Source organism: Henckelia pumila, chromosome 1 (genome assembly GCF_033568475.1).
Source record: "Henckelia pumila isolate YLH828 chromosome 1, ASM3356847v2, whole genome shotgun sequence".
NCBI classification, from domain to species: Eukaryota; Viridiplantae; Streptophyta; class Magnoliopsida; order Lamiales; family Gesneriaceae; genus Henckelia; species Henckelia pumila.
In genome coordinates, this window is record NC_133120.1 from 19,564,387 (window position 1) to 19,582,065 (window position 17,679).

Here is a 17,679-nt window from a genome sequence, read left to right on the forward strand (position 1 = left end):
GATTTTATTTGATAAAGAGATAAAATATGATTTTATATGTGAAATGAGATTTTATATGTAAAATATGATTTTATCTTGTTTAAATTTGAATTGCCACTGCATGTTATCCAATAAATTAATTTTGAATTAAAAGTTATTGGATAAGGATGATCGATTGCCATGACCAATTTTGTAGGTGTATGTTAGGAATTTACATTTTGTTTTATTGTTGTTGGTTTTATTAATGGGCCTGGTTTATGGCCCAATATGAATGTCATATGTAATAAAAGTGGGCTTGGTTTATGCCCCGTTCCCACCCCTAAAAATGTATCCTATACTTGTCATTGTTATTTATTGTAAATACATTAGATGTAGTGGGAGATCAAGATTTGAAGATGGTGGGCCCAGCAGACAATAAAGACTGAAGAAATGTAAATTGGAAGCACATGTAATAGGATTGCATTGCATACTGCATATTACCTAGGATTGGACTAAGACCCGTGATTGGCAACCACGGGTCAATTAGAAATGGAATCGATCATCCTATATAATATATGATATTATGATTGTATGCATGTTTAGACATAATTGCGTGAATCCGGCAAGCATGCAATAATTTGAAATTGATGAGACAAATTTTTATAATTAAAAAAAAAAAAAAATCCCTCATTTTAAATATGATTTAAAATTGATATCAAGATAAATAAAGGAAATTTAAATTTGTTTAAATGTTCCTACCTTCCATCAACGGTCAATGTATGTGATGCTACCCGCGGATACGGTCCGGCTCATATTATTGGGGGGGCCCGTCCGTCGGAAAGCTGTACATTGGATCGACACATGTTGTAAGTTGGGTGGAACTCCCATGGGATCGGCTCATATTATTGGGGGATCCACATGGCGACCGTCCATCACAACTTAATATTGATGGGTCATCTTGACATGTCACTTTAAACGGCGTCATATTATTGGGCCCTTATTGGACATGAGGTAAACACATGGGGGTTGCTTTGGAAGCAATTGGGCTCTACCTTTTGAGAATTATGGTTGGCTGATATTATTCGGGACCATAAGTTTGTCAATTGGACTCCATGTTCTCACTAAGGAAAAAGTTTCCCGTTTTCACTAGAGGGTAGTGAAATCGTTAAAATAGTGGGAGTGAGATTCATAAAATTAAATTCGCCTATTTTATGTCTTAGTAAATTGCTTAAACAATCATTGATATATGTCTGTTTTTCTTTTCAGTATTTCATACAATGAATTCGCGTAATCCATTATTCTCGATCCTCGAACAAAAACAAGTTAACTGGCGCAAACTATACGGAATGGTTCCGGAAGTTGAAGATTGTCTTGACTTCGGAGAAGATGCTCTACGTGTTAGAGAAATCACCTCCGAAGGAAGCACCAGCTGACGTAAGTCCGGAGGAATTGGCCAAACTTGATGCATGGTGGGACCATGACATCAAGACCAAATGCTATATGCAAGCCTCGATGTCTGATGAACTCCAGAGGCGATTTGAGGACACCGTGAATGCTGCTGACATTCACGCTCAACTCAAGGAACTTTTTGGGGCTCAATCGAGGGCTGAAAGGTTCGCTACTGTTAAGGAGCTAATGACGTGTCGCATGCGTGAAGGGACTTCGGTCCGTGATCATGGGGTACGAGTGATTTGGCTCATACAGAAGTTAGCGACCCTAGATTTGGTGTTGGAGCATGAACTCAATGTGGATTTACTGCTTCTGTCTCTTCCTTCTTCGTTTGACGGATTTGTGGTAAATTTTAATATGAACAAGATAGAGGCCACCCTTGAAGAGATGGTCAATATGCTCGTTACATATGAATCCACACTTAAGAAGGATAAGCCAGCTTTCTTGGTGGGCTCCTCATCTTCTGCTAAGAAGGGGCCAAGTATGAAGGGCAAGAAACGTTCTGCCCCACCCAAGAAAGTCGAGCCCGAGAAGAAGCACAAGACAAAGGCTTCAAACAATGGAAAATCCAAGGTTGTTTGCCATTACTGCAAGAAGCCCGGTCATTGGAAGCGCAACTGCAAGGAATATCTAGAGCAGTTGGGAACTGCAAAGGGTATGTTCTATATTGAAATAAACATTTCACTTAATACTACTTCTTGGGTATTGGATACCGGATGTGGATCTCACATTTGCAATGATTTGCAGGTGATGACAAGAAGTCGCAGGCTTAGAATGGGTGAGACCCAGCTGAGGCTCGGGAATGGTTCCAGAGTTGAAGCTACAGCCATTGGAGATGTTTGTTTAATTTTGCAGAACGGTTTTAAGTTATTTTTAAGAGATGTTTTATTTGTTCCGGATTTAATTAAAACATTATTTCTGTTTCTATGCTAGATAGAGATGGTTATTCTTGCAATTTTGTGAATGGGATTTGCAATATTTACAAGAATGAATGTTTGATTGGAAATGGACAACTTGAAAACGATCTATACAACTTAAAACTAAAAGATGTTCCAATAAATTATATTGATAAACCGGCAACAACAAACAAAAGGAAAATCGATAGTCAAAACCCGGCGAACCTTTGGCATGCTAGGCTAGGTCATATTTCCTCAAGGAGGATGAACAAGCTAGTGGGAGAGGGCATGTTTGATATGTCTGATATTAACTCTCTACCTACTTGTGAATCCTGTCTAAAAGGGAAAATGACTAAATCTCCTTTTAAGGGGAAGCCTGAGCGTAGTCAAAATCTGTTGGATTTGATCCATACAGATGTTTGTGGACCATTTAGAGTTGGGACTCAATATGGCCACACCTACTTCATTACCTTTACTAACGATTATTCAAGGTATGAGTATTTATATTTAATGAAATATAAGTCTGAAGCATTTGAAAAGTTCAAAGAATTCAAGGCTGAAGTAGAAAACAAGCTAGGTAAAAGTATTAAAGCACTTCGATCGGATCGAGGTGGAGAATACTTAAGTACCGAGTTTTTGGACTATCTAAAAGAGAATGGGATTCTCTCTCAGTGGACTCCTCCTATGACACCACAGCTGAATGGTGTATCGGAGCGTCGTAATCGAACTTTGTTGGACATGGTTCGATCCATGATGAGCTTCACTGAGCTTCCACCTTCGTTTTGGGGCTATGCGCTTGAAACGACGGTATTGTTGTTAAACAACGTCCACACTAAAGCAGTAAACAAAACACCATACGAGTTATGGAATGGCAAAGCTCCTAAGTATTCGTACTTGAGGATTTGGGGATGTCCTGCTTACGTGAAGCGGACAGTGGGAGATAAGCTGGATAGTCGATCCAGCTTATGTTATTTTGTAGGGTATCCGAAGAATTCAATCGGATATTATTTCTATTATCCTGCTGAAACAAAGGTGTTTGTTTCTAGGAATGCCACCTTCTTGGAGAAGGAGTTCTTATTGGATAAGAAAGGCGAGATGATGGAACTCGAAGAAGTTCGAGAAGAACCCGAAATACAAAATAACGATCCTACGCCTCAGGAACCATTACTGGACACGCCTGAACCTAGAAGATCCGAGAGGACTTCTAGACCTCCTGTTCGATATGGTGTTCTTCTTGAAGGGGATCAAGATGAACCCGACATTGGATGTGATCCAAGAAACTTCAAGGAAGCAATTTCTGATGCGGATTCAAATTTATGGCTTGAAGCTATGCAGTCTGAATTGGATTCAATGCATACAAACCAAGTTTGGTCTTTAGTAGATCCTCCTGATGGAATTGTTCCAATAGGGTGTAAATGGATCTACAAGAGAAAGCTTGGGCCTGATGGTAAGGTATTGACCTACAAGGCGCGATTGGTGGCGAAAGGTTACACTCAAAGACAAGGAGTTGACTATGATGAAACCTTTTCACCAGTTGCAATGTTCAAGTCCATAAGAATCCTTATTGCCATAGCTGCATGGTATGACTATGAGATATGGCAAATGGATGTGAAGACTGCTTTTCTTAATGGAGACATTAAGGAAGAAATCTATATGAAGCAGCCAGAGGGGTTCACATCCATGGGAAGCGAGCATAAGGTATGCAAGCTTCAGAGATCAATTTATGGTCTAAAACAAGCATCAAGAAGTTGGAACCAGAAATTTGATGAAACAATAAAAGATTTTGGTTTCATCAAGAACCCGGAGGAACCGTGCGTGTACAAGAAAGTAGTTAAGGATGCTGTGACATTCTTAGTACTTTATGTTGATGAAATCCTACTCATTGGGAATGATGTAGGGATGTTACAGTCAACAAAGATATGGTTATCAGGTAGATTCTCGATGAAGGATTTGGGTGAGGCATCCTACATTCTTGGGATACAGATCTATAGAGATAGATCTAAGAGAATGATAGGACTCACTCAATCAACCTACATAGACACCATATTGAAACGGTTTTCAATGGATGGGTCCAAGAGAGGACATCTACCCATGTGTCATGGAGTTTCTCTATCCAAGTCTATGTGTCCCAAGACTGATGAAGAGATAGAGAATATGACACATGTACCATATGCGTCAGCTATAGGTAGTATCATGTATGGGATGATATCTACCAGACCGGATGTAGCATTTGCTCTGAGTGTCACGAGCAGATATCAAGCTAATCCCGGTCAAATGCATTGGAAAGCCGTGAAGGACATTCTTAAGTACTTACGAAGGACTAAGAATATGTTCATGGTATATGGAGGACGAGATCTGAAATTGGAAGGCTATACCGACTCTAGCTTCCAAAGTGACGTGGATGACTCGAAGTCAACCTCTGGATTTGTGTTCATGCACAATGGCGGTGCTGTCTCTTGGAAGAGTTCCAAGCAGGACACCACAGCGGATTCCACCACTGAGGCTGAATACATTGCAGCATCAGCTGCTGCTAAAGAGGCCGTTTGGATGAGGAAGTTCGTCCAAGAGTTGGGCGTCATTCCTGAATTTGTTGGTCCAGTCCCGGTGTACTGTGACAACACGGGTGCCGTTGCTCAAGCAAAGGAACCAAGGTCTCATCAAAGATCCAAACACGTACTGAGGAAATACCACATCATCCGGGAGATTGTGGAAAGAGGAGACATCACTGTCGAACGAGTGGCCTCTGCAGACAATATCGCTGATCCGCTTACTAAGCCCTTGCCAGGACCATTGTTTGACAAACATCGCGAAGCAATGGGTCTACGTAGTATGACTAGTTGGCTATAGGGCAAGTGGGAGATTGAAAGAGTGGGTGCCCAGTGAGCCAACTTGTGGCTATGGGCTTTGATGACTCTTTGTACAAACGATCTTTTGTTTAATATAATTTACACTTTTATTAATGGCAATGACTTTATCTTTCTTCATATTGTTATATTGTGATATACTATTGTTGTTTTGATAAAGACCTTGAATATACTATAGTGTATGTAAGATGTGGTAGAACATGGGATGTCTATCATGAAATACATCTTATAGTCACTGTATATTCTAAACTGTTCCTAGTCAATTGAGCCGTCCGATAATAAGGATAAGGATCGCTCGAGTTTGAGACTAGCATTTGCGATGCGGAGTACCACGTTTCATTGGTAGGGAACATGGAGATGTTCGAAGCATGCAAATGGATATTCATAGGATGAATAATCGAACTACCCTATCCGGACTTTCCAAGTGGTTATCACTTATCGAGTGGATAAAGTCCGCGGTTTTGGTTGTACACCATTAGTCCTTATTACTTGAAACATCATGGAGACTCTATATGCTAGTACTGTGCTTTGACTCGTTTACCGACTCTATGGGGGTCATCAGGTGTCGGGATTGGGTACAGTTACAACACATATAGGAGTCGATGCATTGTTGTCAAGGATTCACCACATACTTGCGAGTGTGGATATCCTATGTGATCTGAGGAGATATTAGTGTGACGAATCTCTGGCCAGAGTACTTGATGTGATTTAAGAAATGGTTTCTTAGTAGCACATGCGATGTCACTAATTTGATCTTCAAGATGTATTGCATAGTTATCGAATCTTGAGCGACTCTCGATATACCAATGGTTGTTGATTCGATCGGGATATATGGATGAAGGGACCGTACTGTACGCGAACCAAAATCTACTGGTTCTTGTAGGCACTATCAGTGATACCTAGGGAATCATGGGGCGATGTTGCTAGGCGCTTTACCATGATTCGTTGGGCAAGTCGGAAATCGTTGTTCCGAGTCACAAGGAGTTGTGAGCCCACGGCTAGCTGTATCCCTGAACCATTGAGGGTCACACAGTGTAATGGAGTTTTAATCCCCGTTGAGATAGTTAAATTTAAAGAGTTAAATTTAATGAATAAAGAAGTTGGACTTCTTAAATAAGAGTAAGGGAGTAGGATTTCCTAAAATGACATAGGGATGTACATTTTTGGAAACCACTGAATTCGGATTCAGGAAAATTTATCTTGACTTTAAAATGTGCAGAAATGGTTTCTGTGCACATTGGTAAAATCGGTTTATCAATCGGAGTCACGATGAATTTTATATTAATTTCTGAACATGCGGGCTTTGCTTGTCGGGCCTCAACTTATGACTAATGGGCCCTAAGGTGTTAGTGGCCTGCATTATAAATAAGTTATTACAGTACAGAAATTAGACACAATAGGTCATTATTTTGAGAGCAGAATTTTCGAAACCCTAGCCCCTTTCACTCTCACAATTCGGCCGCCCCTCCTTGCTCTGTCAGAGAATTTCCGGTCTGTGATTTTTAATTGCAGTCAGGAATAACGAATCAGATTCGTTTAATCTCTTCGCAGAAAACTTCTAATAGATTTTCTAGTGCAATCTATCAGAGGGATTTAAACCCCATTCGTGGACCTGATTGAAGGAGTTCATCGGTTCCAGGGAGAGACAACAAGAGCAGATTAATTCTGTTGGTGTCCAATAATCTCGCTTCGAGATTGAAGGTAAAATTTAATTAATTGTTATTTGAATTTTACACACACTTATAATTTAATCGTTGAACGGTTGATACCCACACCATGGAATTGTTCCATGATAAAATTTTAAACTTCCGCTGCACCGGGTATCAATCGTGATTGATCTGAGAACGCCAGTTTTCCAACAGATTCTAGTTAACCTTCTTATATCTTAATTGCATAGCATACATTCATAGATCAGTGCTTTGTTATGCTACAATCTTTATCTGTTGAGCGTTTATTAATTTTAATTGCTGAGATTTTGCCTTTGAGTAGATGGAATGCATTTGAGAGATTAGACATAAAAGATAACATACAGATTTGAGAAAATAAGATTGAATTTGATAATATGAGACTTGGGTATTAAGCTAGCATGCATTATAGATATTAATGCTATAACTGAGTACCAATTAACTGTTCATTGTTTCTCGTGCAGTGAGTAAGTTAGATCAGCAATAGAAATGATTAGAGATTTATGATATGAGTTTCCGAAAATAAGATTTATTTTATTTTGGTATTGATTATATAAAGATTAAAGTAGAAGAATGTCGGAAGAATTCTAGTAGATGTACTAGACCAGTATAGAACTAACCTAGAATTGACAGATATGTCAGTGGTTAGAATGTACAGAATTAGTCAGATGAAATATTCCAACCTTTCTACGAAATGAAAGAAGTTCTATATAGAGAGTGGTGTCTAGTACGAAGATCTTGTGACAACTCGTATAGAAAAGCACTACTTAAACTGAAAAACTTCAGAAACAGCTAGAAGATTGATGAATGAAGAATTATCCTAGTATCGAATTGGTTATTAATTCTATGACAATGAATTAAGTCGAAAAGATGATATTCGACTATTGTCAATTGGGAATTAATTGATAAACTCATATCAAATGAGAATAAGAAAAATCAGTTACAGTTGAGATTTCTCTTCAATTTTGTTGAAGCTATTACATGATACAGATCATGATTCTTGAATCTCTTGATATCGATTCTGAGGTTTTTGCTATTCGACCTCGATCGATCGTGATTGACTCTTATTTATTTGCTAGAGTCTGATTTGATTCATTTTTTTTTTAGTTTTATGATGCAAGTGAGTTGGTATCACTTAGCAGATTTTGTCATTCAGAATATGTAATTTTGGATGATATTGATTTGAGCACATTTCTTTGAGTCGAGATTCGAGAATTGTTGATCATTTAATGTATATATTCAGTATAGTTTGAAGTTTTTGGCTCGCAATTGATAGAAATTTGGATACAGAGTACCAGCAAGATTTATGGATTGATTGCATGATTTTTCATTCAGTAAGAAATAGAAAGAAGAAATTAGATGAATTCTTGATCGATTGAGTACAAATATGTGTTTTTGTATTTGAGTTTCTAGATAGATACTCAAACAATGAGAATTGTTGCAATCCAGCTAAGCTAGATTAGTTTGGAAAGATTAAAGCAACAATGATATGAGATCAAGCAATGAAAATTCGATTGAGAATGCTAGATTCAGATATGTGACAAGAAAGCAGATCAGAGTAGATGGATTATGAAGTAAATAAGTATTTTGCTTATGTCAGATATTTTAGAAATGGAATATCAGATTTTGAAAGAGGCATACTACAACAGATTTCATATCCATCCAGTTATTTTAGATTGTATGAATTACTTGGAAAGGAGTATTGGTGAAAGAAAATGAAAGCAGATACGACAGAATTGAAATTACCAATACTAAATTTCCAGTACAAGAAGCAGAAAAGAAGAGAACAAGTGGTATATGTAACAGGTTAGTTACTTAAGAGCCGAAATAAGATCAACTTTTTGAAAATTTAGTTCGAAACTACTCAAATCGTCATGATTTTGTGATTTAGATTGTGGTAGATTTCGACATATTCAAGAATATACTGTATTAGATGCAATACAGATATTGATGAGATAACTGTTAAGAAATGAGTAATGTTATGAGATTACAGGAATTATTGCAATCTATTGTCGAGATAGAGACTTTAGATTTATTTTCTAGCTTGTGGCACTGATTATCAGATGTTCTGAGTGTGTGATTTTATGAGATTTCATTATACCATCCTTTGATTAGTGGACTATCAGATGTGATTATCCAGATTTCCGAGGATATACTCAGAACTGTAGTACTAGATTCGGTACTAGCTGATTGATTTTCTGCCACATGATTATTGTAATTCCTGTGACAGTTATCTGATAGATATAGAGACATTGTTTTGATGATAAGATGATAAGAAAAGCAGAATTGTCTTTATATGAAGACAGTTTTTCAGAATTATCAGATATTCGATCAGAGGTGATTCGAGAAAAAACAGAGAATATGAAGATTGATCCGAACAAAGCAAGAATAAAGCAGAATAGATGGAGGTAGCAGAGGAGTAACAGATACAGATTTTGATGTGTGAACAGAATGATCAGCAAGAATATTTGTTTCAGAGCATTATCCATTTTAGAAAGAGATTTCAGAACTGAATCAATAATTGATTCTTGTAAGTATTAATCTATCTTATTGATTAATATTCAATCTAGAATTGTCAGATAGATGAGATGTGATCTTTGTATTTAAGCTGAAGAACTTCAGCTAAACTCTTTCCTGTGACTTCAATCAGATAAAGCTGAAGTCGATAAGATTTTGAGCTAAGCAGAATAACCAATGCAGATTTTGATCTAGAGGAAAGATCAGCTCAGCTATAAGTTGACTCAGTGATTACAGAACAATGGATTAGTTATGATTGAAGAAGCGATCAGATAGACGAATAAGAGAAGATATCAGAACAGATATCTAAAGCTCACAGAATTGAAGTAAGTATTACTTCAGTCAGCTATACAGCTTACGAGATTCAGTAGTAAGATTGAATACGATTTCGAGGACAAAATCATTCATTAGAGAGGAGGAATTGTAAGAACCTAAAATATTAAAGGATTAATTACGGAAGTAGAGATTTAAATTTCGGGTCAAAATATTTAATTTGAGAATTTACGGATATTGAGATTTAAATTTCGGGATTCTTAAATTAAAAGATTAAAATATTCATATTGAAAATTTACGGGATTTGAGATTTAAATTCCGAATTTGAGAAAATATTAATTTGAGTATTTTTTGAGTTTATATTTAAATTTCAATAGAAATGTAAGGCCGGTATTATATAATTTTAATCCGAGAATATTTAATTTGGGAATATTTAGAGTTTATAATTAAATTCTAATGTTCTTAAATTATTTAGGATTTAAATTGAATTAAAAATATTGGCCGAGAGCTAATTTGAAAATAGCGCAGGGACTGATTTGCAATTAAACCAAAGTTCAGGGACTAAACTGCAAATATGCTAATATATATCTAAATTTCACTTATATTCGTAGCATTTGCATGTGAAATGAGCAGTAGCATAGAGGAGAAGCTGAAAAACTCACCCAACGCCATTTTTGAAGCTTTCCAATCTTCGGTTTTCGTCATCCGTTCGGTAGAATTCAAGATTGAACATATATTTGCGATCACCGCTCCGAGAGCTATGTTTTGACGTAAGTTTTCTTGAGTTCTCTCATGTTTTGATTTTGGAGTGGATGATGGAATTCTATTATTATTGGATATATATGTGCTTGAGCTAGCATATATTACATATCCAAGACGGATCGGAAAAAGAATGGCGTTTGTAATTATTATGAATTTCTGAAGCAATTATCGAAATTCTGATTTTTGGGGGATGTATATTTCGAGATTATGCTATTAAATTGGTGATGATATCATGGTTAGATCATAGTATGATTGATGTTAATGCTTTTGGAATTACCGAATTCGCATCGTTACGCCGTCGGTTTATATTTGATGAAATTAATAAAATTTTAAAGGCTGATTTCGAAATCTTTTTGAGGGAATGAAGATGATATGATTCATAGAATGTTGAATTAATGTTTGTGAATCAAGTTTAGAGTTGTTAAGATTTACGGTTTCGAAATCGTTATGTCGTCGATTGGATTTTGGTTCTTTGATCAAGTTTTGAAGTTGTTAAGCATTGAATAGGATTGGAAGATGATTGTGAATTGTATAATACTTCCTTTCAAACTTGAGATGAAGATCATAGATATCGAGTCGAAGTATTCAAGGCGATAAGAATATGAATAGAAGAATTTAAGTCGAATGAAGTTTGAAGCAAACAAGATCTTTGACTTGCAAGGTGAATACGCAAGAGTTGGAATGAACAGATTTAGCCAAGTTTGAGCAAAGCCTTGCGAGGTTCAAGTACTTCGGATTTAATATTGAAAGGTATGAATTTACATTAAATATGATGGGAAGAACAACTCAAGATTGTTTATGATTATTGAGTTTCCTAAAATCACATACTTAAATGTTTATGTGTTCTTATGTGATTGAATTGTTATTGTTGCTTTGAATGATTATGTGATTACATGTTCAAGATGTTTTACAGATTTGTATTATTTAATGCATCAAGATTATGTTGCATTCATCTTGAACCCTACCTTGAAATGCATAGAGAGCTGATTGGCCTAGATTGTGAAATGACGTTTGGAGGGCTATAGATAGTGGCATGGATTGTAGATTCTGTTCCAGAGCCAGAAAACTCACTATAGTTGCACCAAAGTCAGGGGAAGTAAGATTCTTGACGCCACTTCGATTGGGTGAGTCGGTGGTTGGTTCTAAATTTTATTCCCCGAGATCCCAAGAGCTAAGATTTGTTGTTATCAGACTTGATAGCCTATTCCTTGAAACATGCATTGCATTATGCATTAACCTAGATATTTCTGTGGTTTAGAATATGCAGTTATAATTGCTAGCATGTTGTTATATGTCATTCTAGATATGAATGCGTTGATATGCTTGTTATGATATTGTTGTAGATAACAACTATGCTTTAAGAATTTAAGAATTGAATATGCTTCTATGATTTACATGTTGTTACATGTTTTGATGATTTAAGATTATCATGGCATATAAACTTCATATGCTTAAATGATGTATATGCATTGTAGTGACCCAACCCGGATCCACTAACTAATCAGAGTTACGATAAAAGTGCATGCAATTAAAACTTAAAGCGTAAGGCTGCGGATAATTAAAATACAGCAAATCCAATCGGCAGAATACAACCGACGATAACAATCATGTATAAATATTATTATACAACCAAATCGAAGGTTCAGGGTAAACAAATCTCTACCCTCTACAACCTTGCACTCTCCAAAACTCAATCCTGCTGAGAGCCGCCTGGACCGTCCTGTTGGAAAACGGTGTTCAGATCAATTAGAATTGATACCCGGTGTAGCGGAAGTTTAAAAATTTATTTTTATTAATATGGAACGATTCCATATGTGGGTATCAAAACTTTTACGATTAAATTCATACAAGTAAAACAAATAATCACAATTAATGTTTTACCTTAAATCTCGAAACGAGATTATGGACACCAACAGAATTTAATCTGCTCTTCTTGTAAATCCCGGGAACTGATGGCGTCACGATCAATCACCGGAATAAGGTCCACGAACAGAAAACAGAAACCCTCTGATTGACTGCACTAGAAATCAATCAGAATTTTTGCGTAGAGAATAAACAGATATGATCTGTTAATTCAGAATTGTAATTTTTCACAAAAATCATGTAGTGACCCTTACCCGGATCACCTACTAAACAGAACTTAGGCATGCAATCAACTTAATTAAACAGATATCAGAATAAAACTGCGGAAACCATAAATAGTTACAACCCCAAGTAAAGGAATCTGTAATTTATCCAATAATATACAACCAAATCGAATAGCTGTATAAACCCAAACAACAGTAATAAAACCTAAGCGAAGCTCCAGCTGGCCAACCACTGACTAGCCCCTCCTGGATCCACCCTCCTCGTCCAATCGCAAACCTGCCCCATGGAATAGGGTGTCTAGAAAACACAGAGTGCGAGACGTGAGCATAAAACGCTCAGTGCGAGAGTATGAGTATACATGCATGCAAAGTGAACTCCCTATAGACTCGAGGTCAAGGATTAGATAACAGAGACAGACCGGGCCCTGGTATGTAGCACGCTGTGCCGTCGCTTCAGGATGTGGCTCCCATACCGAGATAACCGTGGATACGCCGGACCCAAATCGATGGAAGTCCATCCACTAACAGGATAGGGTACAACCCTACTAACAGACATCTCGAAAGAGATACAGCAAGATGCAAATGAATGCAGCATAATATCATGGCATATAAATCATGCAGTCACATAATACATGCATACTCAGTCAGGATATCTCGAACAGTACTTCCGTACCTCAACACAGTGCAAGCTCTACCAACTCTAGGTCCACGCCTATAGTCTGCTCTACACTGCCAAATGATACTACTATCATTAAAGTGCTCTAAAGGCCTTAACTAAGCTATTGCATACTCCTAAATATTTATAGGAAGCAAAAGTTATACCTTCGTTCGTCGTTAGCCCTTTGATGTCGATGCCTCCAGAACATGGGCACAACTCCGCTACGACTACCGAATGCCTCGCCGACCTCCGGACCAAGCCTAAGAAGACTAGAACAGCTCCAAAAGGACTAGAAAGGAAAGGAGAACTCGGAATTGGCAAATGAAAGTGAAGCCTCGGCCTTCTATTTATAGACAACGATCGGAACTTCCGATCCTTGATCGGAACGTCCGAACCTCGATCGGAACGTCCGATCCTGCCATCGGAGCTTCCGAAGATCCTGATCTGCCACGTGTCAAAATATCACTTGTTGACTCTGAATAGGGGTGATCGGAGCCTCCGGTCCTGATCGGAGCTTCCGATCCAACCACACGTCATGCCTGACGTAATAACATCGGTGCCTCCGATCGCTCATCGGAGCTTCCGATCCTGTTCGGAGCTTCCGATCGTGCCTTCGAAGCTTCCGATCTGTCCAATACCCAATTCAATTAATTAGCATTAATCCTTTAATACTCAATTAGGGTACGGGCTACTACATTCTCCCCCACTTAAGATATTTCGTCCTCGAAATCAGATCTTAAGTACCGAATGCAAATACAGAAATCAGAAACATTCTTTATTCAAATCAAACGTTTACAGAGTTTGCAACTGAATACAACTTAAAGAATGAAATCAAAACAACTCAGGATGGTCTTTACGCATCCTGTCCTCAAGCTCCCAAGTAGCTTCCTCAGTGCCTCGGCACTGCCACTGAACTAAAACCAAAGGAATGACTTTGTTCCGTAAAACCTTATCCTTATAATCCAGGATACGAAGAGGTTTCTCAACATAAGTCAAATCCTTGTCTACCTGAACCTCAGACCGCTGCAGAATATGAGATTCATCCGCCACATACCGTCGCAACAGAGATACGTGGAACACGTCGTGAATACTGGATAGATGCGGTGGCAAAGCTAGTCGATAAGCTAAATCGCCAATGCTCTCCAAGATCTCAAACGGACCGATAAATCTGGGAGACAACTTGCCCTTAAGGCCAAATCTGAGAATCTTGCGGAAAGGTGACACTCTCAGAAACACTTTCTCCCCGACCTCGAACTGCAAAGGCCTACGCTTGATATTAGCATAGCTGGCCTGACGATCCTGTGCAGTCTTAATCCGTTTCTTGATCTGATCAACAATGTCTATCGCCTGTTGGATAAATTCCGGTACCTCAGCCTGTCTCTCCCCCACTTCTTCCCAAAAGAGTGGAGTACGACAACGTCGCCCATACAACGCCTCAAAAGGTGCCATCCCAATACTAGTATGATAGCTGTTGTTGTAAGCGAACTCGATCAACGACAAATGATCCTGCCAGGCTGGACCAAAATCCAAGACGCACGCTCTAAGAATATCCTCTAGAGTACGGATAGTGCGCTCTGACTGACCATCAGTCTCCGGATGATAGGCTGTACTCAAACTGAGAGTAGTACCCATCGCACGCTGAACACTGCCCCAGAATCTAGAAGTAAACCTGGGGTCCCGATCGCTGACAATGCTCACAGGCACTCCATGAAGTCGGACGATCTCCTGAATGTACATCCGTGCCATGCGATCCACAGAGTACTCTCGGCTATAGGCAATGAAATGCGCTGACTTGGTGAGTCGGTCTACCACAACCCAGATAGCATCACAGTTCCTTGGGGATACCGGCAAATGGGTCACAAAGTCCATTGTGATAAACTCCCATTTCCACTCAGGAATAGGAAGACTGTGAAGCAATCCTCCAGGTCGTCGGTGCTCTGCCTTGACCTGTTGACACACCAAACATCTCGAAACAAACTGATAAACACTGCGTTTCATTCCCTTCCACCAGAAACGAGTACGTAGATCCTTGTACATCTTGTTGCTCTCAGGATGAATACTCAACTTAGTGCGATGTGCCTGAGACAAAATCTCCTCTCGCAACTCTTCATCCTGCGGAATCACAAGCCTACCAGACAAACACAGAAAGCCATCTGACTGATAATGAAATCCAGACGAGCTACCCTCGTTAGCTAGACGAGCTAAATGCTGGGTCTTCGAATCAGAAATCTGAGCATCTCGGATCCGCGAATACAAGGCTGGCTTAGATAATATCGCAAACATCTGGATACTCTGCATACCTTTCTTATGCTTGAAGGTATAACCTGAAGTACAACAGTCACTGATCGCACTAAACATCGAACAAGCCTGAAGTGCGGATAGTCGCACCTTGCGACTCAAAGCATCAGCGGTGAGATTAGCAGCTCCCGGATGGTACTTAATCTCGCAATCATAGTCCTTAAGCAAGTCCATCCAACGTCTCTGCCTCATGTTCAATTCCGCCTGAGTGAACAAATACTTGAGACTCTTATGGTCGGTGAAGATCTCAAATTTCTCACCATACAGATAATGACGCCAGATCTTCAAAGCGAACACAATGGCTGCCAATTCCAAGTCATGGACTGGGTAGTTGTCCTCGTGAAGCTTCAGCTGTCTAGAAGCATATGCGATCACATGCCCATTCTGAGTCAGGACACAACCTAAACCCTGAAGAGAAGCATCCGTGTAAACTACATACCCTCCAGATCCTGACGGTAATGCCAACACAGGCGCAGAAGTCAACCGCCGTCGAAGCTCACGGAAATTCTCCTCACACTCGGAGGACCACTCAAAATCCACACCCTTGCGGGTAAGCTGCGTCAACGGTCGAGCTAACTGAGAGAAGTTCAGAATGAAGCGACGATAATACCCTGCTAGACCCAGAAAACTACGGATCTCAGCAACTGTCGTCGGACGCGACCAATTAAGTACCGCTTCAATCTTGCTTGGATCAACAGAAATCCCCTCCCTGGATATGATATGGCCAATAAAGACCACTCTATCCATCCAGAACTCACACTTGCTCAGCTTGGCGTACAACTGCTCATCTCGAAGAGTCAGTAGTACCAACCGCAAGTGAGAAACATGCTCTTCCGTATTACGCGAATACACCAAGATGTCGTCAATGAAGACCACGACAAACGTTTCCAAATACTCCCTGAATACACGGTTCATCAGATCCATGAATATAGCCGGCGCATTAGTCAAACCAAATGGCATCACTAGGAACTCGTAATGCCCATAGCGAGTACGGAATGCAGTTTTGGCTACGTCCTGATCACGGACTCTCAACTGATGATACCTAGATCTCAAGTCAATCTTGGAGTAAACTGACATGCCCTGCAGCTGATCGAACAAGTCATCAATACGAGGCAACGGATACTTGTTCTTCACAGTGACTCGATTCAGCTGCCGATAGTCAATGCACAGCCGCATCGACCCATCCTTCTTCTTCACAAAGAGAACAGGAGCTCCCCAAGGAGATACACTAGGACGAATGTACCCCTTGTCCAAAAGATCCTGTAGCTGATTCTTCAACTCACGCATCTCTGACGGAGCCAGACGATACGGTGCTCTAGAAATAGGCGAAGTACCCGGCATCAACTCTATGCCAAACTCAACTTCCCTAGCAGGAGGAAAACCCGGAATCTCATCAGGAAATACATCTGGAAATTCATCCACAACAGGAATGCTCTCTAACCCAAAACTCTCAGCGGACAAATCAACTGCATAGATAAGGTAGCCTTCCCCGCCAGACTCCAGAGCTCGACAGGCTCTCAAAGCTGATACCAAAGGCATCGGGGGTCGCGCTCCCTCACCATAGAAAAACCAACTCTCACTCCCTTCCGGATGAAAGCGTACTAATCTCTGATAGCAGTCCACTGAAGCTCGATAGGTAGTCAACATATCTATTCCCAGAATGCAATCAAAGTCGTCCATCGCCAGGACCATAAGATTCGCTAACAGAATGTTCCCTTCGAACTCTAAAGGGCAACCCATCACTAGACGCTTAGCAAAAGCAGATTGGCCCGTCGGAGTAGAAACAGACATCACTACGTCTAGTGCAATGCATGGTAACTTATGCTTCTTAACAAAACGTGCAGAAATGAAGGAATGAGATGCACCAGTGTCAATAAGTACAAGAGCAGGTATACCATAAAGCAGAAATGTACCTGCGATGACTTTCTCATTCTCCTCCACAGCCTGATCATGTCTAAGGGCAAACACCTGGCCAGAAGCTCGTGGCCTCAAATGAGAACTCCCAGCAGACTGTCCCTTCAACCTCTGCTGAACGGTGGCCTGAGAACCCGATCCTGAACCAGATCCAGAACCGCCTCCCCCAGACAGTGGACAATCTCTCCGGATATGACCAGTCTCTCCACAACGGAAACAAGCTCCAGAAGCTCTTTGGCACTTTTCGGATGGATGGTTCTTCCCACAGTGATCACACTTGTCCTTCTTACCGAAACGAACAACACCTCCAGAACCAGA